The following is a 27,202-nucleotide window of genomic DNA, read 5'->3' on the forward strand; positions in this document are numbered from 1 at the left end:
CTCAAGGTGTCAGAAAATCAGTAATTCCATAGAGAACACCAAGGAGAGATTTCTAGACACATATTCTCTTGTACACTTAAGTTATTCTCTATTTGTCATTAAAAAAATCCATGAATACATGAGCAGGTTGCAGCAGGCGGCAGTGGCTTTTTAGTTAGTTGAGCTGGATCCGGTTTTCCATAGCTCCCTTTACCATTTGGTTGTGGGTCAGGATCGGCTGTAAAAGAAATTTGCACAAATTGTGGAAGGTGACAGTGAAACAATCCAAGACCATCGCACCCCTCAGGGTCCATGTTGGGCACTGGGTGCCACTGGATGTGAGTATTGATCTATGGCTCCTGTTGGCAGCAGGGGCAGCAGGTGAGCCTCAGATGGCTTAGTTCCTCCCCATCTCCTCTGTCTACTTTGCTGTGTGCACCTGCAGTTTGGTGGCCAAAGCTGGTAGGTTCTTACTGTAAGTCACCAACATCATTGAGGTTGGAGGTGGGGAGAGGGAGAAAATCTCTCTTTCTGCCCATCCATCCATCCATCCATGTACATCTATCTATCCATCCATCCATGTACATCTGTCTGTCTGTCCATATATCTATCCACCCATCCATATATCTATTATCTCTCAACTGTCTATCTACCTATGTTCCCCTGTCTAGCACCAGAGAGCTGGAGTTTGTCCTCATGGATTTCAGTTCACTCTTGTTCCTTCCCATTTAGCATCCAGTTTTTTCTTCTCAAGTGTGATCTCTGTTAACAGGCAGCCATGGCAGGCCTGTGTTAAGCCGTAGCTCACCCCACTATGCCACTTGCCAGCACTGCAAGCAGCAGCTTAACCCATTGCAGGCCCTGGATAGACTTTTTTTTTTTTGACAGGCAGAGTGGACAGTGAGAGAGAGACAGAGAGAAAGGTCTTCCTTTGCCGTTGGTTCACCCTCCAAAGGCCGCCGTGGCTGGTGTGCTGCGGCCGGCGCATCGCGCCGATCTGATGGCAGGAGCCAGGTGCTTCTCCTGGTCTCCCATAGGGTGCAGGGCCCAAGCACTTGGGCCATCCTCCACTGCCCTCCCGGGCCACAGCAGAGAGCTGGCCTGGAAGAGGGGCAACCGGGACAGAATCCGGCACCCCATCCGGGACTAGAACCCGCAGGCAGAGGATTAGCCTATTGAGCCGTGCACCGGTCTGGATAGACTTTTATACATCATTCATACCTCGATTAATCAACATGAAAAAATATAAACTAAAATTGTTGGCCGGCGCCGCGGCTCACTAGGCTAATCCTCTGCCTAGCGGCGCCGGCACACCGGGTTCTAGTCCCGGTTGGGGCGCCGGATTCTGTCCCGGTTGCCCCTCATCCAGGCCAGCTCTCTGCTGTGGCCAGGGAGTGCAGTGGAGGATGGCCCAGGTGCTTGGGCCCTGCACCCCATGGGAGACCAGGAAAAGCACCTGGCTCCTGGCTCCTGCCATCGGATCAGTGCGGTGCGCCGGCCGCAGCACGCCGGCCGCGGCAGCCATTGGAGGGTGAACCAACGGCAAAGGAAGACCTTTCTCTCTGTCTCTCTCTCTCACTGTCCACTCTGCCTGTCAAAAAAAATAATAATAATAAAATAAAATTGTTTGTTGACACTGAGGTATAGTTAGCCATCTGTATCAAGGGTCCACATCTGGGGATTCCACCAACCATAGATTTTTTTAAAAGATTTATTTATTTATTTGAAAGTCAGTGTTACACAGAGAGAGGGGAGAGGCAGAGAGAGAGAGAGAGAGAGAGAGAGATCTTCCATCCGGAGCTGCACCCATCCAAAGCCAGGAGCCAGAAGCTACTTTTGGGTCTCCCATGTGGTGCAGGGGCCCAAGGACTTGGGCCATCCTCCACTGCTCTCCCAGGCCACAGCAGAGAGCAGGATAGGAAGTGGAACAGTCAGGTCTTGAACTGTTGCCCATATGGGATGCCAGCACTTCAGCCAGGGCATTAACCCTCTGAGCCACAGCATCAGCCCCCCAACTGTAGATTAAAATGACTGTGCCGGGCAAAAATGGCACCTGAACTGAGCAGTGCAGGCTGATTTTGCCTTTGTTATTCTGTAAACTACACAATATAGCACATTATTATCAACAACACATTATATCATAAGTAAACTAGACATGACTTAAAGTATATGGACAGATATGTGTAGGTTCAACACCATTTTATACAAAGATCTTGAACAGTCAAGGATTTTTGTATCTCCAGGGGTCCTGGAACCAGTTCCCCTTGGCTACTTAGGGACAGCAGTGCACTTTTGTCATGATTGTTTTGAAAAATTCATTCTTAGAGGAGAAGCACAAATTATAGTGTACCATATGCCTAACTATAAAAAAACCTAAAATCTAAATTTCCAGGACCTCTGTGCCTGTGAAAAGACAAGAATAGCAATTTCTGTAACACTTGAACCCTCCTGAATCCATCCCTGTAGATACCTGAATTAAGCGGGGACTCCTGTAACCAAGATAAGGAACTCATGTCTATGCAGTCCGTGGGGCATCTGATAGGCCCTTTGTTTGTCTTGCACATTTTTGATGATTTCCCAGGACCTTATCGGAGCCATCCATCGGGCAGTGGGCAGGGAGGATTTCCCAGGAGCTTTCATTTTTACACATCAAATAGCAGGGATGAAATGCGAAGTTGGCATACAAAGCAATCTGAAATGATAAGGGGGATGGGACAGGGGTCCTGGGACAACCCTTTTCAATAGAATGACAATGAATGAATTCAGGCAAGAGCCTTCCCCCACCCCCTGCCCAGCCCCCGCCAGTGGGAGGCAACATGTTGAAAACACCGGTAGAGAGCATCCAATCCGTTGAAAACGTGATGGGATGATAAATAGCTTCATCACCAGCATCTCGGCCGTGCTGTAGCATCAAAGAAATGACATCGCTGATAAGAGCCGCTACCATAACACCATCTCACATTTCAGAGGGGCCCATTTCAGAGCTGCCATTGTGTGCTCCCCCCACCACCCATAATGGCACAGATGTCTACATCCAAACGCACCTGTGTTTAGAAACATAAGGTTCATTATGCGAACGGAGCACCGAGTCCCCCCCAACCCCACCCCGCCCCCGCCGTCCCTCAGCCATGAACAATGGCTACATACATAGCTGCAGAGCCAGCCAGTCCCAGAACTAACTTCCTCAATGGTAAGTGCATTCTTGGACTTCAAAATTCTAAACCAGCAGGGGCAAATTACAGGTTTAAGGGATTTATTTCTTATTACGGGTGGAATGCATGCACAGTGACTGGCTTCCACCAATGATGGCTAAACAATGGTGTTCATTTCAAACACAGATATCTCATTTAACAGAAATGACAGGGAAGGCCAAAGAATTGAATGTCCAGGTGGGTCTCAAAGGACTTGCGGGAGTAGAGGGGGCATCTCTCAGGGGTCTGGTTTCTTAGAGAGCCAGAACAAATTCCTTTTTACCTCCTAAGCATTTAGTTCAAGAGTTAAGCAAACATTTTTTTGGCCTCTAATTTGTAGCAGGCATTGGGGCCATTCTTGAGGAATTTTGGATCTGGTAGAGAAGAAAAATTGCTTCCTCCTACGTTTTGCCTGTCTCCCTCTGCTGTCCTTAGCTTAGGGTGGTCTTGTGCATTGCAAGGCGATGGTGCTAATTGGTGTGGGACGGTTAGCAAGCCAGTCCCTTGGCAAGATACACAGGCTGAGCAGAGTCCCAGGGTTTAGTGAGTGGCAGGGTAGGTGTTTCAGGGCGTGAGCTCAGGGTCCATGCCTCTTCTTCATTACTTCATTAACTCAACATTTATTGAGTGCCTACTTTATGGAAGGGTCTGTTGACGCTCCAGGGGGCAGGTAGACAGCCTACCAGCAAATAAGATTGAAAGTACCAAATTATTATAAGTGTGGTGAAATAGATGTAATGGTGATGGGACCCAGTGAATGGTAAGCGAATTTAGGTAGAATGGTCCAGGACAGCTTCTGGGAGGAAATATTTAAGATGAAATTGAATGGTACAAAGGAGTCAAACATACAAAGATTTCAGAGGCAAGCATTGTAGGCATCTGAATTATAATTTATTTTTGTGTCTCACCAACTTCAGTGCTTGTTAAAGTGCAGCTTACTGGACCCACCCCCAGAGACTCTTTAGTATGTCAAGGGTGGAGCCTAAGAATGAAAATGACTCCAAGCTCACGTAGGATTCAGAAGCCTGCCAACTGGCTACTCTACAAAAACAAAAACAGAACAGCGTTACCGAGAAACAATTCGCAAGCCACACAATCCACCCATTTGAAGGGGAGAAGTTATTCTTGGTTTGCAAGTATTGGCAGACACACGCAGTCATCGCCATAATCAATCATTCCGTATTTTCATCACTACAGGAGAAACCTGTACTCGTTAGCTGTTACTTCCATCCTGCCAACCAGCCCTCCCTAGCTCTATATAAGCATGAAGCTACTTTCTGTTTTTGTAGATGTGCTATTGTGGACATTTGCTATATATATGGAATCATACACTATACGGTCCTTTGTGGCTGGCTTCTTCCATGTAGCTCCATGTCCAGATTCACCCATACTCTCGCATACAACAGAACTTCCTTTTTAATGTGACTATAATATTCTGTTGCATGGCTAGGCCACATTTTGCTTGTCTGTTTCTCATGGATAGACATTTGGGTTATTTCCTCCCTCCCTGAGCATATTTTGATTGACATTGGCCTGGAAGCAGCTGGGGGGCATTCACACTGATTTAAAGGACCCCTGTGCTTGCTGTATGGAAAAAATTGAGCTGCAGAGAGACAGAGAAAGCACTGAGATACTGCTTGGTAGGCATGCATGGTTAAGACCAGAGACCCGCCTTAGGCAGAGTGACCATTTCACAGATGGAGAGAAGTGGGTGGGAGAAGAATGAGTGTAGGAGGCCAGTTCATTAGGGCCTATTGGGGGCAGGGATAGAGTAGGCGGAGTTGAGGGCAAGAGAACTCAATTTGTTCCCTTGGTTTTGGACTTCAGGAACTAGATGATACATAGTGCTATCGATTGAAATGATAATTTAAAAAAATTTTGAGGGTTCTGTTGGTGTGGACATCAGAGAGGTGTTAATTAAAAGAAATATTTCCCAATAAAAAGCAAGAGTTTTTGTTGACGTCTACTAGTTCTATTTTGTTCTACTATACCACACAACCAGTTGTGAATGTTGTCTGTGTTGCATTTGTTGTATGATTTAAGATATTTGACCAGGCTATAGAAGACATTAGAATGAGGCAGGTGCGAGTCATATAAGACACACAGGCAAGTAGCTTATGAGAAATATACGGAATGCATGATTTGTTAGGTACAGAGAAGTGAGTAACTGGGAGACATGCTAGCCATGGGCAGTGTGAAATGAATTCATCAGTGCTAAAGAAAGACAGAAGGGGAGGGGGGTTGCAATGGTTAATTTTAGGTGTCAATTTGGCTAATTAAGAAATATCCACAGGGCCAGCATTTTGGCATAGTGGGTAGAGCAGCTACCTGCAATGATGGCATCCTGTGTAGGTGTCAGTTCCAGTCCTGGCTGCTCCACTTCTTTTTATTTTTTTTATTTTTTACTTTTGACAGGCAGAGTGGACAGTGAGAGAGAGAGAGACAGAAAAAAAGAAAGGTCTTCCTTTTGCCGTTGGTTCACCCTCCAGTGGCCGCCGTAGCCGGCGCATCACGCTGATCTGAAGCCAGGAGCCAGGTGCTTCTCCTGGTCTCCCATGCGGGTGCAGGGCCCAAGCACGTGGGCCATCCTCCACTGCACTCCCTGGCCACAGCAGAGAGCTGGTCTAGAAGAGGGGGCAACCGGGACAGACAGAATCCGGCGCCCCAACCGGGACTAGAACCCGGTGTGCCGGCGCCACAAGGCAGAGGATTAGCCTATTGAGCCATGGTGCCGGCCATGCTCCACTTCTGATCCAGCTCCTTGCTAATGTGCCTGGGAAAGCAGCAGAGGGTGACCCAAGTGCTTGGGCCCCTGCACCCACGTGGGAGACCCAGAAGAGGTTCCAGGTTCCTGGCTTCTGCTTGGCATAGCCCCGACTATCACGGCTATTTGTGGAGTGAGCCAGCAGATGAACATCTCTCTCTCTCTCTCTCTCTCTCTCTCTCTCTCTCTCCTCTGCCTTTCAAATAAATAAATGTTTCATAAAAAAGGAAATGGGGCCTGTGCTGTAGTATAATGGGCTAAGCCTCTGCCTAACGTGCTGGCATCCCAAATGGGCACTGAGTTCTAGTCCTGACTACTGCACTTTCAATCCAGCTCTCTGCTATGACCTGGGAAAGCAGTGGAAGATGCCCCAAGTCCTTGGGCCCCTGCACTCATGTGGGAGACCCGGAAGAAGCTCCTGGCTCCTGGCTTCAGATCGGTGCAGCTCTGGCCATTGTGGCCAACTGGGGAGTGAACCAGTAGATGGAAGACTTCTCTCCCTGTCTCTGTTGCTCTCTATCTATAAGTATTTCTCACATAAATAAACAGAATCTTTAATTTTCATTTGAATTAGAAAAAGGAAATACCCAGGAACTTGTAAGCTATTATTTCTGAGTGTCTGTATGAGGATGTTTCCAGAAGGGACTGGATTTGAGTCTGGGGGACTGAGGGAGGAAGATCTGCCCTCCCTGTAGGTGGATGCCATCCAGTCTACAGGGGACATTGACAGAACAAGAAAGGTAGGGGAAAGGCCCAACTTCTCTCTCCACGTTCTCCTGGAGCTGGGATGCCCTTGAACGTCAAAACTCTAGGCTTTCTGGCTTTCAAATGTGGGGGCTTCACATCAGCAGCCTCTTCTCCCCCTGGGTTCTCATGCTTCCAGCCTTGGACTGAAAGCTACATTGCTGGCTTCCCTGGTTCTCAGCCTTTCAGATTTGGACGGAGCCACTCGACCAGTATCCCAGGACCTCCAGTTTGCAGACGGTCTAATGTGGGACTTCTCAGGCTCCATAATTTCATGAACTAATTCCCCCAAGAGCTCTTTCACATATTGTATATCTCTGTCTGTCTCTACCCATCCATCCATCCATGAATCCCATCAGTTCTCCTCTCTTGACATATATAGGGCAACAGATCATGATATATTTGAGACTAAATAACTACAACACATCAAATAAACACTCATGAGGCGTACAAGGTACTCAATATTCACGAAGTCTTACAATAGCCAATCATGAGGGATGTTTAATTTGGCCTGAAACGTACCATCACTAAGAAAGTCAGATAAAAATCCACAGATATTTCTCAGGCTAGCTGGCAAGCTGTAGTTTGCATCTCTCCAAAAGAGGGAGTGTGTGTGTAGGTTGTAGGTCCACACAGGCACTGGCCCTTTTGCTGAAGTATGAACCCTTGTCCAAAGAGCAGGCCTGGCTGTGAGAAGACTCAGGCAGCAGAGAGGAAGAGGGAGTTGGGATGAGTCAACGGTGCATGATACAAAGTTCTGGGACACCTTTAATGCCATTGGGTTAACTTCTTTTCCAAACTCTTTCCCCTGGCTTCCGGCTCTAGGTTCTACATTGATTTAATAAACCACGTGACTCGGGATGTGAATCTGGTCCGTGAGCCTCTCTCACCCGTGGCCACTGGAGGTCTACTTGGAAGCCACCGTGAAATCCAGGTAAATGTCTCACGAGAAGTTACAACTTGCGGCCTATCAGAGAGCAAGAGAGAACTTCACGCCTGAGAATCCAGGGAGTGAGAGGGCGTGGGTTTTGTTCTCAGTGCATCAATCGTATGGGTTGGACAAGGCTGAAGATAAGACTGAAGGCTTTCTGGTTCTCTCATACTTACCCAGAAACGTCACTGTGCTTGAGGCCAGCTAATCTGAAATCGAGCGCACGTATGATACCTGCCTGCAGTGTTTATCCCATAAAACACACCAAAGAGCCAAACAAAATGTATCTACACAACCATGACAACTCACAGGTAAAGGCTGAGCTCGGAAAACAATAGCAAAAAAAAAAACATCTACTGAAAATCAAACTTGGATTGGATCAAGAAAGACAGTGACAGGAAGGTGAGGCCATACCATGTAGCCTGCTTTCTTCACTAGGTTCCCAGTTTTTTTTTTTTTTTTTTTTTTTTTTTTTTAAGTCTGGTTTTGGACCATATTCTGATCAAATTTTACAAAGCCAAAGATCTCCCTTTCCTTAACACGCCCACAGAAACCTATAGAAAACCTAAACCAAAATAAAACTATGAGAAAACAGTGCAGGCAAGGAGAGGCAGAAGTCAGAAAGGAAAAACAAAAGGTTATTCTAGGGCTAAGCGGCTCTTGGCACTTAGAACAAAACTTTCCATTTGAAAATGGACTCTCCCACTGTGGCATCGGGGAGCCATCTCACACTTCAGAGAAGACCCTAAGTGGGAAAGCAAGGGGAAAAAAGTTTCCATCCAAAGTTTCCACCTTTCAAATTTATTTCCATTTCTTCATTTGGCATAGTCTGTCTTGGATCTGGGTCTTGGTTCCACGGCCATCTGCAGGAATCATTTGGTCAAAATAGAAGGATTAGCAAATTCTTCTCAGATAATTTATGTTGTACTACAAGATAGAGAGCAATTTTTTTCTCCACGTTTTCAAGAAAAAAATTTGCAAAGAGGCAAGTAAAATAAAGATTACTTATTGACCACATGGATTTTTATGGGTGAAAAGTTTGTGTGTGCTATCAAATATCACATTGGTATTCCATCCTCATCATAACTATTTGGAGGGTAAAAGGGGATTTTGTAAGAGGCGACTTCGTCAAGTCATGGGAATCGAATGAAAAGATGAGTTTATTTTGGTGAAAACATTTTAAAAAATCATGCACAGTTTTTTCCTAACCATTTTGAAGACGTCTTACATGCAGCTACTTCGATATTTTTGCACCAATATTAACTTATTTTCTAATTTCATTTTCCATGAACATTTTTGTAGTTCCCTCGTAACTTGCCAGGAACTGCTGTCTTAAGCTATTTGAATTCTGCATTCACCCCAGAGAAGAGCACGTCACACTTGCTCATAGCTTGCCCCACCCATAGTCTGCAGAACTCTGTAGGGTAGATGCTTAGAGAAAAATATGCCTCCCACCTCTGAGATGGGTGTGAGCTGTCCTGCGGCACATGATGGATGATCTCAGGACTCTCCTCTGAAATTTTCCAGGAGGAGTAGAGGGCATGGGGTTCCTGTCAAACAGATACAGAATGGCTAAGAGCCTTCAGGGAATGGCTTGGAATAGTGTGAAGAGCTTCGAGTGAACCATTGGAGATTTGATTGCAAATCCTGCTCGGTCACAGGCAAGCTTTTGATTTTGGAAGAATTCTTGATTTGCTCATGAAAATGGACATTCAGGGACCAATTACTTTCTTTTTTTAAATTAATTAATTTATTTGAAAGTTAGAGTTACACAGAGAGGGGGGAGAGAGAGAGAGAGAGAGAGAGAGAGAGAGAGGTCTTCAATCTGCTGGTTCACTCCCCAGTTGGCAGCAGCGGCCAGAGATGCGCTGATCCAAAGCCAAGATCCAGGAGCTTCTTCCAAGTCTCCCACATGGGTTTAGGGACCCAAGGACTTGGACCATCTTCCACTGCTTTCCCAGACCATAGCAGAGAGCAGGATCAGAAGTAGAGCAACCGGGACTCGAACCAGTGCCCATATGGGATGCCAGCATAGCAGGTGCTGGCTTTACCAGCTACGCCACAGCACTGGTCCCCTAATTACTTTCTAAAGTGCTTTCAACTTCAGCTCAAAAGCTGGAGCCACTAAAAATCAAATGGGCTCTCTACTAGTGTGCCTGGGCTTGAGATGGCAGAAACTGCTGCTTTCTCTACTCAACGGAAGACACTCACATGTAGAACAGAATGGAGGATAACCCAGTTCCCATGAATGGCACTGCTGACAAGACAGACGGACTAGAAACATTAAATGGCGCAGCATAAGAGGAAGCGGTCCTATCAAAAGAACGAATAGACTTTCTGACCTACAAATGCAGACAGTATTGAGGCTGCTACTGGGGCCGGGGGGAGCAGAGTCACTGTTTGGGCTTCGAGAAGGGAGAACAACAGAGCCATTCTCTGGTCTGGGGCAGTAGGAGCCTGGGCAGGAGTGGCCGCGCCAAGAAAGTACAGAAAATCTCATTTGAGTAAATGATTAATTTCATCCATGAGAGAGACAAGGGACTTGGGCATTTGACTCCCGGCCCTATTTGGATGGAATGAGACTACACAGTGATAAATGAGGAATTACCAAACCCAGAATCAACAGTCTTCTCTAATGGCTCTCTGTACTGGGGCACTGGGGTAGGGGGCACAGTTGCCCATGGAAGTGTATTTCCCACCTAGTTGTATATGGTTCCCTCTCTCATTGTGCAGTTTCTGCAAATTCCCTTGAGGATGGAGTTTGGGCCAGTGACTAGCGCCGGCTGCCCTTGGCTGGCAGACAGTTTAGAAACCGCCAGGCTGCTCCTCCAACACCCAGGAGGCTGCCCACACTCTGGGGACAGCAGCTGCTAATCCTATTTGTTTTGGCCCTTCAGCCTTGAGGGCAGATGGTTGATGCTGATTGGGAGAGAAGTGGTTGTGACAGAAGGAGATGAGCCCAAGCTAGCCAGAAAACGACTTCGGGAAGCTTCTGTTGAAAACCCTTATTTCTAGAGACTTTCTGGAAATTTCTAGGAACTTTCTGGAATTTTCCAGAAGTGCACAAGATGGCAATGCAAAGATCAGAAGTCTTCTCCAGGTCACAGTGCCAGGGGACTCAGGTTTGCATGGAGGATGGTGGGAACCTGACCCAGCAGGCTCCCCTCGGAGGCAGGATGGGTAAATCCACAGCCCCGTCACCTAGGAAACTTGGTCCTGTTCTCTGGCAGCATCAGCTTGACTTTGGTCTCTAGACTGACTCTATGACATTTGCATATTCTCTGTATTAGTTAGAAAACATTTGTGGAGGGTCCACTGAGTGTCGCAGATGACTTGTAAGCTACAAGACTGGGTTAGGTCTCCACTGAGAATTCGGTCAACTACCATGAAAAGGCTTGGCTGGGGTCCCACAGGGTCAAGCTTTTGATCTAAGATAGTGATCCTACGTTTCTGAGTTCTTGAGGAGCCCCTCGTTGATTGAATTTATTCCCTCGTGGGCACTTATTTGGTGCCTAGCCCCACAGGGTTGGGGGCACCAGGAGATGGCAGAATCCTCAAGGATCTCACCACTCAGTCATGAACTTGAAGTCAGGTTAGGGCCTCACATGCAAATAGCAAAACCAAAATCCTACATGGGAATGCTACCGGGCAAAGTAATAGCACTAATAAATGAAAGACTATACAGGTTGGTCCTCCCAAACCCCCAGATCCGAAATACTTCAAAATCCATACTAGTCCTAAATCTGAAATGTTCTAACATCCAAACATTTGGAGCACCCACACAATGACGTAAGTAGAGAATTCAACACCCGACCTCATGTGATGGTTGCCATCAAAAGGTAGGCTTCCCTCCCAAAAATGCTATTTCCAGAATCATAATGAAATATTTTGGAGATGGCAATAAATCGGAACATGAAATTAGTTTTTGTCTGAGAGATATCTTTTACACAGTCAGAAGTAATTTTATACATCTGCAAATACTCCAAAATTTGAAAAAGAAATCTGAAATCCAATATACTTCCTTCTGGTCCAAAGCACTTTGGGGTAAGGGATTTTCAATCTGTGTTACCATTTCTACTTAGGCTTTTTATTTGCATGGCTTAGCTAATAATCCTAAATGCACTAGTGTCCTAGGACTGCCATATTAAATCACCATCCACTGGGTGCCTTAAACTTACATCAGCATGCTCTTTCGGTTCCAGGGTCTGGAAGGCTGAGATCAAGGTGCTGCAGGATGCCGCTTCCTCACGTCTCAGTGCACTGCTCAGGTGGCTGCCAACACTCCTTGGCTTGTAGCCCTCTCCTCTGTCTTCTAGATTAGTGACATCACGAGTCTCTGACCTTCGAGTGTTCTTTTTCTCTGACCTCTCTCTCTGACCACTGCTGGGACGTGTTCTCCTTGGCTGCATCGGGATGATCTAGAAGGACCCTCAGGCCTTTAGAGTGGAGACCCTAACTCACATCTTCAGACTCCCTAGTGCCATGGCAGGGGCCACCTGCACAGGGTCCAGAGATTTGAGCGAGGGCATGCACAGTGGATGAACCCCTGCAGGCTTACACAGCTCCATGGGAGTTTTCACCTTGCGGCAACAAGAAAAACAGCTGGCGCTGTGGCCAACGATTGGGAGGGGTGCTCTCGGAAAGACCCGGATGAGGAAGGGGCCAGCTCAACGTTGGGCACTGGCTCTGGTCACAGTCCTGCCCCTCCATGCTTCCTCCCTCTGCTTTCCTGTCCCCTTCTCTCCTAAACTAAAGGATGCTAGGGACTATTCCCTTCATTCTTGTCCTTAGGCATAAATCTGGCTTCTCTCAGATGCCTGTTTGCTACGAATTCCTGACTGTGCCCAGAGCTCCCTTTCAGGGCAGGATCTGGCTGATGAGCCATCAGCTCCCTCTCTCATCTCTTACCCTTTCATCACAGTGGCTAACAGTGACTTACTCCAGGGCCCTGGAGCATCCTGTAAAAACAGGCCATTGTGTGTTATCAATGGAGGCTCCAGAAATCTCCTGGTTAGGGCTTTTTATTTTTTTTTTTTAATAGGGAGGTGGGAAGTTTTGGTTTCAGTGAGACAATGAGGACATTATGTGCAGAGAGACGGAGCAGAGGATCACAACACAATCTATGCCATTTCTTAGAGCTTTGGCCTCCTATCAGCCATATGTTGGCTCTGAGTCTCTTTGGGTCCCCAGCAAGGGAAAGGAGGAAGAAAAGTAAAAGTGAAAAAGAAATTCTACTCCCACAATGTGGTTTTCACTCCCACATCATTTTACCATCTTGCTTTTTCCTTGATAGACTCACGAATGGAGCAGGTGAGTTTTTGTTATAGCTAAGTTCTTAAAATAACTCCCATATGAAATAGATCATAAGAGCGTTCTCCTACCCCAAATGTCACTCTTGGATTTATTAACACAAGAAGATGTGTAAAGTAGACCAATGATTTCAGAAGCCACCATGCAACTGTCCATTTTTGATTCTAGATTTCTCCTTACTGACAGGACCAGGAACATGGATGGAGACATCCTATGGACTTCCCTCTGAAAAGTAGATCTGGCCGCCTTTGGGGTACCTGGACTGTTTTCCTTTCTTTGCTCTTTGGAGACAAAAGGACTAGGTTTATCTGTGCTTTTAGTGTTTTACAGTGAAATAATTTATAACTAATGCGATAAGCCAAAAGGAAGAAATCTCAGGGCCCCATGAGAGAAAAAGGAGAGTACTGAACGCACCTTGGGCGTGAAGAAGGGAGTAGCTACATGTTGTTGCTTTGAGAGTACATGGTAGGGGCTGGCCCTATGGCATAGTAAGCTAAGTCACTGTCTGCTGTGCTGGCATCCTATATGGGCACTGGTTCGAGTCCCGGCTGCTCCATTTCCGATCCAGCTCCCTGCTGTGGCCTGGGAAAGCAGTAGAGGATGGTCCAAGCACTTGACCTCCTGCCATGTGGGAGACCTGGAAGAAGCTCCTGGCTTCTGGCTTCAGACTGGCACAGCTGCAGCCATTGTGGCCATTTGGGGAGTGAATCAGCAGATGGAAGATCTCTCTCTCTCTCTCTCTGTCTCTCCTTCTCTCTCTGTGTAACTCTACCTCTCAAATAAATAAATAGATATTTTTTAAAAATGTATGTAGAAATTTTGCAGAAGAAGGTGAACAGGAAGACAGGTTGACAGGAATTGAAAGGGCCGGGGAAGCCACGCTGTGCACAAAGGGAGCCTCAAGTTCGTAGAGAGCGAGCTGGTCTGCGGTGGGTGTCTGCTTTTACTGACTAGTCTGTCTGTCTGTCCATCAAGCGCTCCCCTTCTCTCTGGCAGCCGCCTCCTGATTTTCCTGTGGGAAGCTGCTGCTCGGTCTGACGCTTTGTGCTTCCGGAGAGGGCTCTATTGCACTTGGAGCTTCAAGGCTGGGCCGGGGACTACTCACATTTAGCTACTTAGCAAACCCCTCTTGACTGACAGCAGTAATGGACTCGGGAACACGACGGAAACACGGGGCGAGTACCGTCAGCTGCTGGAGCAAACATCCCCTGAATCCCAGCAGCGGGTTTCTTTCTCAAGAAACAAACCCATTGCTCACCCAGGGGTTCCTAACTAGGGGACTTGGGCTCACTTTGTCGACTGGCTCTGCCACACCCCGGGTCCTCAGAGTCCCTTAGAGCCTTGGTTAACCTTTTAATGCTAAATTCTCAGTGCCCGGGCCGGCGCTGCGCTCACTAGGCTAATCCTCTGCCTTGCGGTGCCAGCACACCGGGTTCTAGTCCCGGTTGGGGTGCCGGACTCTGTCCCGGTTGCCCCTCTTCCAGGCCAGCTCTCTGCTGTGGCCCGGGGAAGAGAGTGAAGGATGGCCCAAGTGCTTGGGCCCTGCACCCCATGGGAGACCAGGAGAAGCACCTGGCTCCTGACTTCGGATCAGCGTGGTGCGCCGGCCGCAGCACGCCGGCCGTGGCGGCCATTGGAGGGTGAACCAATGGCAAAGGAAGATCTTTCTCTCTGTCTCTCTCTCTCACTGTCCACTCTGCCTGTCAAAAAAAAAAAAAAAAAAAAAAATTCTCAGTGCCCAGCCAGTGACTGACTGAAGAGGAAGTACACTGGCAATTGTTCCAGTCTGGAGTAGATGGGCTAGTCTATTGGCTAGAACTGGTCACATGACCGGAAGTGGATGCAAAGGCCCTGGGGGATGCAATGCAGGAGGAAAGAGAAATCCTTCCGGGAGCCCATTGCACTGAGCGATGCTGCATGGGAAGAATTGACCTGGGAAATAAAACAACATGGGAAGCGTTGAGGATCAAGGGACGCATTTAACATCCTGGATCTATCCTAGAATTTGCAGCTATGTGAGCCAATCAGCCTCTTTTTTAAAAAATATATTTTTGGGGACCAGCGCTATGGCATAGTGGTGCTGGCATCCTATATGGGTGCCAGCTTGAGTCCCTGCTGCTCCATTTCCCATCCAGCTCCCTGCTGATGACCCAAATCCTTGGGCCTCTGCACCCATGTAGGAGACCTGGAAGAAGCTCCTGGCTCCTGGCTTTGGATTGGCCCAGCTCCAGCTGTTGTGGCCATTTGGGGAGTGAACCAGCAGATGGAAGATCTCTCTTTCATAACTGTTCTTTTCAAATAAATAAATAAACCTTTAAAATAAATAAATAAAATATACTTTCCATTTTAGTTGACATCTAGTAATTGTACCCGCTTGTGACATACGATGTGACGTTTCAGTAGATGTTTATAGTGTGTAGAGATAAGATCAGGGGACAGGAAGCTTACTTTTTACCCAAACATTTTCTTTAAAAAAAATGGATTTTTTTTTTCATTTGAAAGGTAAAGAAACAGAGAGAAAGGGAGAAATAGAGAAACAGAGAGAGATTCTTTTAAAAAATATTTATTTATTTGAAAGGCAGACAGAGAGAGAAATCTTCCATCCACTGGATCACTGCACAAACGGCTGCAACAGCTAGGACTGGGCTGGGTAGAAACCAGGAGACTGGAACTCCATCCGTGTCTCCCACACAGGTGGCAGGGACCCAAGCACCAACAGCCAGCTTCCACTGCTTCCCCAAGTGGCAACCAGCACTCTGACATGGAATGCTAGCATTGCCAGTGGTGGCTTGGCCCACAGCCACACGAAGCTGGCCCCTACCTAAGCCTTTTTAGGTTAGGTTTCTGTTCTTTTCTTTAAAAAAAAATATATTTATTTATTTGCCAGGCAGAGTTACAGAGTGGGGTGGGGGGGCGGAGACAAAGAGAGGTCTTCCATCCTATGGTTCACTCCCCAAATGGCCACAATGGCCAGAGCTGAGCGGATCTGAAGCCAGGAGCTTCTTCCGGGTCTCCTGTGTGGGTGCAGGGGCCTAGGCACTTGGACCATCTTCCACTGCTTTCCCAGGTCATCAGCAGGGATGCTGGATCGGAAGTGGAGCAGCTGGGACTCGAACCTGCACCCATATGGGATACGGGCGCCACAAGTGGAGGCTTAGCCTACTAAGCCAGAGCACCAGTCCCCGTTTCTGTGCTTTTCTATTAGTAGGACTCTGGTGGATGGGAGTAGTGCCACAGGGGCACGTGAATAGGTTTAAATGGGAGAGTGGTACAGACTAGTTCCGTATTTTCCCTAATAGCCTCCGAACATTGCCACTGAAAATAGGCAAAATCATCTCAAAATCACCTTTAGCAGAGTCTTCCCTACGCAAACTGTGTTCACCTTGCTATCAGAATTCCCGCAGGAATGCACATTCAAAACTCTTCCTAAGTCAAAATCCTCTTTGCAAGTCTCCATTTGATGTTTGGGGCTTTTCTTGCTTTTAGCTCACGGGTTTTGAAGTTGGTGCTGCCACGCAAGGCGGGGCCTTTCTGTGCCTTTTCTGGTCCCCTCCGGACTAATAAAACCTTGAGATCTTGCAGCAGGAAAACATGCAAGAGTGTTAGTATTGAGGAAGTGCAATGAGTGTTTGCCTTTGGAGATTGAATTTGACCCTGGGGAAGAACCAGAAAGTGCACATAGTCTATGTGGGGCATTGCCAACGGGAGCCCCGGGGGTGGTCAGAGCAGGCAGTGGGGGACAGGCACCCCGCAGTCCAGAAAGCGGAACAGACACTGCCATCACTATGGAGCATCCTCTTAGCCCCTGAGCAGTCACGCTGAGGCTGCCTCCCCTTGGCCGCCGAGAAGAATCCTGGTGTTTGTGAGAGCCATAAGAGGGACAAGGTTTAGAAGAAAGTAACCATGGCCACCGCCACCACGGCCACCACCAACCACCAGAGCCACCGCCACGGCCACAAATGAGGCAGAAGGAGCAAGGGCTGGCTGGGGTGAGGGATCAGGGGGCGGTGTTTAAGGACTCTTGGTTATTTTGCAGATAAACTTCTTTCTGTGAAGAACAGATGAGCCCTACCTGCTGCCTTCTTATCAAAGGTCTTCCTGTCAATGGCTTCTTCCCATCTGGGAGACAGAGAGCAGGCCTTTCCCTCGAAGCTGTTTCTGCTGATAAGCATCCCAGATCATCTCAGGAATTCCAATTTATCTCTTCTTCTCAGCAGGACTGCCAGGAAAAAATGTCGGAGGCCTCATTTCGGGAAGCCAGGAAGTCATTTGGGTTCATACAGGAGACGAGCGCTGTTTGGGCTTTGCTTCAGTTTCGCCGTGAATCTCAGCTGCAGACTGTTCTGGAAAGTTGGTGGGTGATTTTATGTCTGTCTTTTCTATTTAGTCACCAAATAATCTCTCGTCGATCACTGTCTCGGGGAGAAACTTTGCAGGAGGCTCCGGGCGTCCCTTGCTCCAACAGAGCAGGCATAAAAGTCACTCCCTTGTCGGGACTGGGAATTCCACTGCTACAGTGTCTGATGGTTTTATTTAAAGTGAGTCTGCTTAAACACACAATACCCTAAGCTTTCTGCCTTCAAACAAACACCCTGTAACAGGGGTGGGTGGTTAGCCTAGTGGACAAGATGCTAGTTGCAACACTTGTATCCCATATCAGAGTATCTGGGTTCAAGTTCTAGTTCAATACTCAATCCCAGCTCTTACTAACGGGCATTCTGGGAGACAGGAGGTGATGGCTGGAGTACTTGGGTCCCTGTCACCTGTGTGGGGACCTGAACTGAACTGAACTCTTAGTTCCTAGCTTTGTCTTGGCCCAGCCTCGACTATTGCAGACATTTGGGATTTGGGGAGTGAACAAGCAAACAGAATATTTCCTCTCTCTCTCTCTCTCTCGCTCACTCTCTCTCTCTCTCTCTCTGTGTGTGAGTGTGTGTGTGTCTATGATTCTCCATAAGTAAGTCAGTGTTACAAAATCCCCTATATAGCAGATTTCTCCTTTCTTTAAAGACTGTTTCATGTGAGCTGAGCCACCACCCCTTAGAAGAGTTTGCTCTTCTGCATTATTTTAATCATTGTAATTCCCTCGGGGACCCCTTGAGGGGATCCCTGTGATGCAAGCATAGTGAGCAGTTGTATGCTTGAAGACACTAAAATCTAAGTTTATGCTAAATATGTGCATCTCTTGTCCTTAGTCTGAGTATTTACCTGGGTTTATCTCTCCTTTCTTTTACCCAAAATACTACTTATGCTCACGGGGCTTCTGTGCATTCTACAGTCAGAGAGAAAGAGAGAGAGAATCAGTTCCTTCTCTGACTTTCCTGGCTGGTTTAGATTGCTAGTTAGGATATTGAGCCTGCTCTGGGATTCCCTAATCCTCATCTCCTTTATCTGCAGGCAAGGCAGGAGGGTCCACAGAGCCGTCAACAGCCAGAGAGCAAACAGCCAAGCACAGCATGTAGCCCTGTGTGCACCACACTGGAATCACATGTACATGTTGGTTGTCACACTGGGGGCCACATGAGACCCTCTACCAAAATCAAGTGATCAAGAAATTTCAGCTGTCTTTCACTATCCACAGGGGACTGGTCCAGGACCCACTGTGTTACCATTATCCACAGGTGCTTGAATCCCTTGTATAAAGTGGTGTAATATTTGCATAGAACCCATGTACATTCTCCCATATACTTAAATTAGCTCCAGAGGGGCTGGCACTATGGCGCAACAGATTAAAGCCTTGTCCTGCAGTGCCCGCATCTCATATGGACGCTGGTTCAAGTCCTGGCTGCTCCACTTCCAATCCAGCTCTCTGCTGTGGCCTGGGAAAGCAGTGGAAGATGGCCCAAGTCCTTGGGCTCCTGCACCCACATGGGAGACCTGGAGGAAGCTCCTGGCTCTTGGCTTTGGATCAGCTCAACTGTGCGGCCATCTGGGGGAGTGAACCAGAAGATGGAAGACTTCTCTCTCTGTCTCTACCTCTTTCTGTAATTCTTTCAAATAAATAAAATATATCTTTTTAAAAAAAATCAGCTCCTGATTGCTTATAATACCTAATAACACAATAGAATTGCTATGCAAAGTGTTATTAGAGTGTATTGTTTAGGAACTATGAAAAGCAAAAGAAGTATGTACTTGTTCAGTACAGATGAGATTTTTTTCACAAATTCTTTCGACCCATGGCAGGTGGCACCTGCACACAGCAGAGCTGACTGTGTCTTCCAAAGTGCCTTGCTAAAAATCTCAACCCCTTCCCACAGGGCAGCCTTGGAAATCAAACCCTGGGAAGCAGCAGGGGGTGCCTCAAGCACTTGGGTCCCATGTCTGAGACTGGAATTGGGTTACAAGCTCCTGGCTTCAGAGCCTGGCTCAGCCCTGGCACTTAACCCAACTAGTGAATGGAAGATCTATGTATCTGTCCATCTCTGTCTCTCTCCCTCTGCCTTTGTAAGTAAATAAGTAAGTGAACAAACAAATTCTAAGCCAAAGTAATGAAAAAAAGAAGGAGAAAAGGAAGGAAGAGGAGGAGGAGCTTCCTCCTCCTGCCATACGACGAAGATCCCAGGGCAGGGGAGTCTCAGGGGAGGTGGGCAGCCTGCTGGGGAGAGGCAGGGCCAGCCCAGGGAGACTGGATGAGGAAGAAACTCAGGGAGTGTCTCAGGAGGATGCTCTCTGCTGTTGGAGTCACATCTTGAGGCTTTCTGATTTTTGTGCTTAAGACTGATGTAGTTTGAAAGTGAGGGTTACAGAGAGAACCCCGTTTCTCCACAATACATTTTTCAGGAAGTTTTACAAGATCTCTCATTTTCATGACTTGCAAAAAAAATCTTTTCAAACTTTTTTCATAAACACACCTTTCACATTAAAATAATCCCATTGTAATCCCGTTGTCAGTGAATTGTCAAAGGACCCCTCTATACACACATACGGGGAGAATGTCCATGGGTTCTATGCAGATACTATACCACTTTACACAAGGGAGTCAAGCACTGGCATAATGGTTTCCCAGTGGGTCCTGGAACAGTCCCCCGTGGATAGTGAAGGAGGGCTGAAATTTCTTGATCGCTTGATTTGGGTCGAGGGTCTCATGTGGCCCCCAGCGTGACAGCCAACATGCTCACAGCACACTAGTCTCACACGTGTTTATGTCCATTCTCCCCTGAGCAGTGATTGGAAAGGTTGTGACTCAGGGCAGGACCAGTTTCTTTTCTTTTCTTTTCTTTTCTTTTCTTTTTTTTTTTTATTTTTTGACAGGCAGAGTGGACAGTGAGAGAGAGAGACAGAGAGAAAGGTCTTCCTTTTGCTGTTGGTTCATTCTCCAATGGCTGCTGCAGCCGGCGGGCGGGCTGTGGCTAGCGCACCGCGCCTATCCCATGGCAGGAGCCAGGTACTTATCCTAGTCTCCCATGGGGTGCAGGGCCCAAGCACTTGGGCCATCCTCCACTGCACTCCCTGGCCACAGCAGAGAGCTGGCCTGGAAGGGAGGCAACAGGGACAGAATCCGGCGCCCCAACTGGGACTAGAACCCGGTGTGCCGGCTCCACAAGGCAGAGGATTAGCCTACTGAGCCGCTGCGCTGGCCAGGGCAGGACCAGTTTATGTAAGAGGCAGAGCTGACATTGGCTGTATCTGGGCAGCCACACCTTCGTGTTAAAATATTGAAATACTGGGCGTAGCAGGTAAAGCCGCCGCCTGCGGTGCCGGCATCCCATATGGGCACCGGTTTGAGTCCCGGCTGCTCCATTTCTGATCCAGCTCTCTCTAAGGCCTGGGAAAGCAGTAGAAGATGGCCCAAGTCCTCTGGCCCCTGCACCCGTGTGGGAGAGCCACGATCAGATTTATCTCCAAGTGAGCAGCACAGCTTCATACAGCGACCCGGCAATTCACCATCAGAAGTGGCAATCTTTGTTAAGCACGAGTTCTGATCATCTTGAACTGGAAATATCATAACAATAATAAAATGCTAGAAAGTACCTTGACATTAGTGACATCATTGTATGCTATCCATTCTTGGGCTTAGAAGTTCCTCTGAGACCCAGAAGCAGAGTCAAAGTTCAGAATTATTTAATAGAGGACAAGCCGTAAAAGCATGTTTTCCACAGTTGTGCACAATAGCAGTTACACTCAAATTAGTTGCATTCACTGGACTTAATGTGAGCAAATTGTCACCCATTTCCTTATCATGAATCTGAATGCAATGAATTTTGTGCTTTCATTTGCATTTAATGTGAGACTTTATTTTGATTTTTTGCATAAGCCCAGGGAGCCTGCAGAGTTTAGATTCTGGCATATTTAAGTGACACTATAATAAAGATGAGTTTAGGCAGAACCGGGGGTCTAGAGCAGGTTTCTCCTTTTTTTCCAAGGAGTGAGAAACACGGGCGGCCTGGGCATTAGCATCCTTCAACCAAAGCTTGCAGCCGGATGCGCAGCAGCCACCAGCTCAGCCGGCGTCTTGGGTGAACCAGTTAGCTTTGCAGGCTCTGTGTTCCCTCTGCTGTGAAACAAAGCTGATCCCTGTCTACCACCGAAAGTGCAAGCAAACAACAAGGAGGATCTGCCAGACCTGGGGAAAGCAGTGGCCTTGCTCCTGGCTGGAGAACGGCATGCACTTCCCTCTTGTTTCCCTTGCCGGTTCCCCAGGGAGACAGGTGCTTCTCATCAGCATTCTGTTTCTCTGGCGTTGCTTTAAATCGATGCATGCCTTAAAAAAAAAGATTGACAATGACAATGTACTATGTATTTCAAAATGCTCCCACTATAACAACGGAAGTGTGACGAGACTTCAGAAAGTTCATGGAAAATGGAATTAAATGACAACTTTAATTATTTGTCAACATTTTCTGAAATCCTTGCATGCAAGGGATCTTTAGAGAGTTGACGAAAATGTGTATTATGAAAAAAAAAAACCTTTGCAACGATTTCAGCATTTTAGAGTAAAAATAAATTTACTCTTAAATTTTGTTCTCCATAAACTTTTTAAGATTTATTTATTTATTTGAAAGAGTTACACAGAGAGAGAAGGAGAGGCAGAGAGAGAGAGAGAGAGAGGTCCTCCATCTGCTAGTTCATTCCCCAGTTGGCTGCAATGGCCAGAGCTGAGCCCATTGAAAGCCAAGAGCCAGGAGCTTCTTCCAGGTCTCCCATGTGGGTGCAGGGGCCCAAGCACTTGGGCCATCTTCTACTACTTTCCCAGGCAGTAGCAGAGAGCTGGATCGGAAGTAGCACAGCTGGGACTTGAACTGGCACCCATATGGGATGCCGGCACTGCAGGTGGAGGCTTTACCTGCTATGCCATAGCGCTGGCCCCTCGGTAAACTTTTTGAAGTTTACAAGTACCTTTGTATGTGACGTGACAGATACATTAATTAGATTGTATTAATCATGCTGTAGTGCATCCATATATCAAACATTGTAGCTTGCCTTATAAATACACACTGTTTGCCAGTTTAAAAATGAGAGTCAAGTGCTTATAATTCAAGAAATCTTGAGCCTCCCCATCAGGGATGGTTCTATAATATGTGAGGCCCATTGTAAAATGGAATTAGGGGTTTCTGTTAAAAAAAAAAAAACAGATGTGGGGCAGGCACTTGGCGCAGAGGCTTAGAAGTTGCCACTTGGGATGCCCACATTCCATAATGGAGTATTTGGTTCAACTCTTGGCTTCCAATCCAGCTTCCTGCTGATGCACACCCTGGGTAACAGCCAATGATGTACGTGTGTCCCTACTGTGTGCATGGGAGACTCAGATGGAGTTCCTGGCTCCTGGCTTCAGAGTTGTCCTGTTCTGTCTGCCAAGAGCATTAGGGGGGTGAACCAGCAATAGGAGATCTCTTCCTGTTTCTGTCTCTGTCTCTCTACCCCTCTTTCCCTTCCAAATAAAAAATGAAACAGGGTTCCAGGAAACATATTTAAAAATTAGATTGGGGCAGGTGTTGGGCTAGCAGTTACAATGTCCATGTCCCACATGGGAGTGCCAGGGTGTGGTATCCACCTCTGGTTCCTCTGGTTCCTGACTCCAGCTTCCTGCTAATGGAAATCCAGAGAGGTGTGAATGAGGACTCAAGTCGTAGGCTCCTGCCATCCAGGTGAGAGACCTGGATTGAGTTCCTGATTCCCAGCTTCAGCGTGGCCGGGTCCTGGCTGTTGTGAGTCTCTGGGGGAGTGAGCCAGTGGCTGGGAACACTCTCTTTCTCTCTCCTCTGCCAGTGTAATGACCTTGCCTTTGAGGTCAGTGGAGACTCCTACAGCCTTCAAAGCTGTGCTGCTACATTGACTGCCGGGTCCTCTCTTTCCCTTTCTCCTGGGCCCACTGCTCTGGCACAAGGCAGATGGATGACCCCAAAAGTCTTGCCACTTCTGCATCCCCAGTCAGCATGGGCAAGCGGCACAGTGCCCACCAACCACACAGTGGTGTTGCTGCCCTGAGACAGCTTGATCGATCCCACGCCTGTGCCTGGGATCCTGCCAAAAGCAGTTGCTGGGTGGCAGCAGGGAGGAAAAGGCCAATCAGGGCCCAGAACTCTAGAGGGTGCAGGGTGGGGGGAATTTTAAAAGCATGTCCCTGGGGAGCAGAACCGTGTGTGAGCCAGGCCTCCGAGCCCCAGACCCCAACACATGCTCCGACGCCCCTTCTACTTCGCTAACCAAATATAGAGTCAACCGTTAGACCATTGGGAATTCAAGATGGCAGCATCAGAACTCTGACACCTGCGCTCAGTCCTTCCAGGGCTGGGGGAGACTCTGCAATGCTCTGACTACAGCCCCTGAAGCTGCCACTGTCCCTGATTAAGGGAGCCAACAGCCATGCTTATTGCAAGGGTTACTTTCCTGGAGTGTGTTTCCCTCCCTCCAGTGACACTACTGAAACAAGAAAATTCACTGTGGGCGTGAAAAGTGGTGCATCAGAAAGGGAGAGAATGGTGGGGTTCAAGGAGGGCTGGGGCTGGCAGAGGGCATGCAGAGGGCCCCTGAGATTGTGCACCCCCTCTACCACCTGGCAGGCTATTCATTGGCCAGGCACAGACTTGGGGACAAAGGGCAAGGATCCCGAGTACTCGGTGCATGGACCATGGGGATCCAGGACATGGACCCTGGATACACAGGGAATGGAGAGACAGGGTTGGTGCCAGCCACGGAGGACCTAGCTCATGTGGCAGGGGCTCTCCTCTGCTCCACGCTGAACACCAGTGTGGTTGTCCCAGGAACTGCCACCCTCTTGACATCGCAGTTCCCTTTCATCTGCCCCATCTACGGTGTTCGTTTTAGTTGCTGCATGTGAGCTGTGGTCAAAGATAAGGCGAGAGTTTCAGAGTTTCCCCAGATATTCCATCTCTTCAAAAAAAAAAAAAAAAACAAACACCTTGTGAAAAATCAAATCAAGCTGGTACCGCGGCTCAATAAGCTAATTCTCTGCCTGCGGTGCTGGCACACCAGGTTCTAGTCTTGGTCAGGGCACCAGATTCTGTCCCAGTTGCCCCTCTTCCAGGCCAGCTCTCTGCTGTAGCCAGGGAGTGCAGTGGAGGATGGCCCAAGTGCTTGGGCCCTGCACCCCATGGGAGACCAGGAGAAGCACCTGGCTCCTGGCTTCGGATCAGCGTGATGTGCCGGCTGCAGTGGCCATTGGAGGGTGAACTAACGGAAAAGGAAGACCTTTCTCTCTGTCTCTCTCTCTCTCTGTCCACTCTGCCTGTCAAAAAAAAATCAAATCAAAACACAAGCTTGTTCTTGTGTAAACATTTTTTGAAATCTATGCATGCTTTCTCTTAATAAATATTTTCCGTGAATACTTGAAGACCCCCTCGATTTGCTGAGTCCTGAAAAGAAATCCAACAAAGTTGGCGTTAGCCATCCAACAAGTCGAGCTGAGTTTTGATCCACAATGTCCTTCCCTCCCCCTAGAGTTCAGACTGTGTAGCTCCAGGACCTAGCATGGGGCCTGTGGCAGAGCACAGACCTCACAGTACTTGATGAATGAATGGGTTGATCTAGGCTTTGGTGTTTACTGCTGCCACAATCTCTTTACCCTCCCAAGAACAGGGAAAAAGTAAGACAGAATAAGTAGGGGCCAGCACTGTGATATGGTAGGCTAAGCCTCTGCTTGCAGTGCTAGCATCCCATATGGGCACTGGTTTGAGTCCCAGCTGCTCGACTCCTGCTCCAGCTCTCTACTATTGTGCCTGGGAAAGCAGCAGAACTTAGCCCAAGGACTTCACGTGGAGAGGTCAGGAAGAAGCTCCTGACCCATGGCTTTGGATTGGCCCAGCTCCCGTTGTTACAGCCACTTGGGGAGTGAACCAGCAGATTGAAGACCTCTCCCTCCCTCTCTCTCTCTCTCTCTGTAACTCTACCTCTCAAATAAATATATAAATATTTAAATGAAAGAATAAGTATCATTGCCCCATGTCACATATAAGAAAACCGAGGTCTGGAGGCGTTAAGGGCCTTTCCCAACATATAGGGCTGGGATGCGCACACAGATTCTCTGAGCCCAAATGTAAGGCTTTTCTGTTCCGCCAGTGAATGCAGCCAGCTTCTACTGTGATGGCTCCGCTTCTCTGCCAAGGTGCTTTTGCGGTCATCCCAGCAGTTTTGTCCTATACGTTTTACCCCTTTGGTGAACCAGGACAGACAAGACCCCTTTGTAGGGGGTGGTAGCAACCAACAAGAGTCAAGTGCTTCAAGATGTCAGCCATTATCAAAAATTATGATGGTAGTGAAGATGATGATGACTGTGATGATGAAGATGAGGGTGATAAGGATGATGGAGAGTGTAATTAGTCATGGGATTGTCTCTTCCATGTCCTGCTTTTTGAGAAATGCACACTTAAATAGACAGTGGAGGGGCCGGTGCTGTGTCGTAGTGGGTAAAGCCATCACCTGCAGTGCCAGCATCCCATATGGGTGCTGGTGCAAGTCCCAGCTGCTCCACTTCCGATCCAGCTCTCTGCTGTGGCCAAGGAAAACAGAAGAAGATAACCCGAGTCTTTGGTTCCCTGCACCCACATGGGATACCTGAAGAAGCTCCTGGCTCCTGGCTTCAGATCGGCGCAGCTCCAGTCATTGCAGCCAACTGGAGAGTGAACCAGCAGATGGAAGACCTCTCTCTCTCTCTCTCTCTGCCTCTCCTTTTCTCTCTGTGTAACTCTGACTTTCAAGTAAATAAATAAATCTTTAAAAAAAAAAAGAGAGAGACAGTGGCGCAGAGACTCCTCGTGAAATATGTTCCAAAGCTCCCAGCACACCCAGCTCCTGCCCTGCCCCTTGTGCCCGGGGTCACCTTGGGGATGCTCTTGTCTCTCTCTTGCCTCAGTTTCTCAGATGCAAAACTGAGATCTTGAAAGTGGAAAACATGGAAGGACTTGTGCAGCGGTGCTGGGAGAGGCTTAACAGGGTCCCTGGCGCGGGGGAAGTGTGACATGGTTATCCTGTTCCCAGTCCAGCAGGGGGGACCCTTGCATTCAGTCACAGATCCACTGGGGAGGTTTTCCTGCTATGTATGGCTCATGGCACATTTGTGCGTGTATATTTTGGGAGAGTAGATCCCCTTGTCCAGGTGGTTAAAAATAAATACACCATGGGGCTGGTGCTGTGGCGTAGCAGGTAAAGCCTCCATCTGCAATGCCGGCATCCCATATGGGCAGCGGTTCAAGTCCCAGCTGCCCCAGCTCCCTGCTACGTCCTAGGAAAGCAGTGGAGGATGGCCCAAATTCTTGGGCCCCTGCACCCATGTGGGAGACCTGGAAGAAGCTCCTGGCTCCTGGGTACGGATCAGCACAGTTCAGGCCATTGAGGCCATTTGGGGAGTGAACCAGCAGACGGAAGACCTCTCTCGCTCTCTTTCTCTTTCCCTCGCTCTCTGTTTCTTATTTTCTGATCCTTGGAAGGACAGATTCAAAAAATAAAACCGAGATAGAAAAGAATCCTGAAGTGATTTGTAGCTAAATTCATCCCTGCCAAGGATCGAGGAATCTCATTGAAAATAAAAGGATCCAAGGCATTCCAAATGGAAAGGGAATGGCTCAGGGCTTGTTTTCCTTCGTTGCTAGCGTGAGGCAGTCTCTAAATGAACAGCTGCCTTGGGATCGCTCCCCCAGGACCACAGAAGGCCCTTGCTCCTGGTTGAGTACCCTGCCTCCAAGCTAGAGCAGGCACCCCAAAGGTCAAAAGGGGGTGGCGGGGGCCATTGCTGCAAACTTCAGGCAGGTGGAATTGAAGCAAGGTTTTCAGAACTCTTTCTCCAAGCCTGCCTGGAGATGCAGCTCAAGCTCCCAGAACCATGGTGAC

General features: G+C 48.0%; 1 long non-coding RNA gene across 3 annotated transcripts in view; it reads left to right on the top strand.

Moving 5' to 3' along the window:
- LOC103348503 (uncharacterized) overlaps positions 1-27,202 on the top strand; it is a 41,230-nt gene that overhangs the window by 9,840 nt on the left and 4,188 nt on the right. Inside the window, exons 2-4 of one of the 3 annotated variants that reach the window (XR_007920008.2) lie at positions 7,504-7,612; positions 17,134-17,273; positions 18,317-18,858. This is a non-coding gene — a long non-coding RNA (uncharacterized lncRNA). Of the gene's footprint in view, positions 1-7,503; positions 7,613-17,133; positions 17,274-18,316; positions 18,859-27,202 lie in introns of those variants that run through there. The other 2 variants (XR_007920004.2, XR_007920007.2) reach the window with 2 other exon arrangements.

This window comes from Oryctolagus cuniculus, chromosome 1 (assembly GCF_964237555.1).
Source record: "Oryctolagus cuniculus chromosome 1, mOryCun1.1, whole genome shotgun sequence".
Taxonomy (NCBI): Eukaryota; Metazoa; Chordata; class Mammalia; order Lagomorpha; family Leporidae; genus Oryctolagus; species Oryctolagus cuniculus.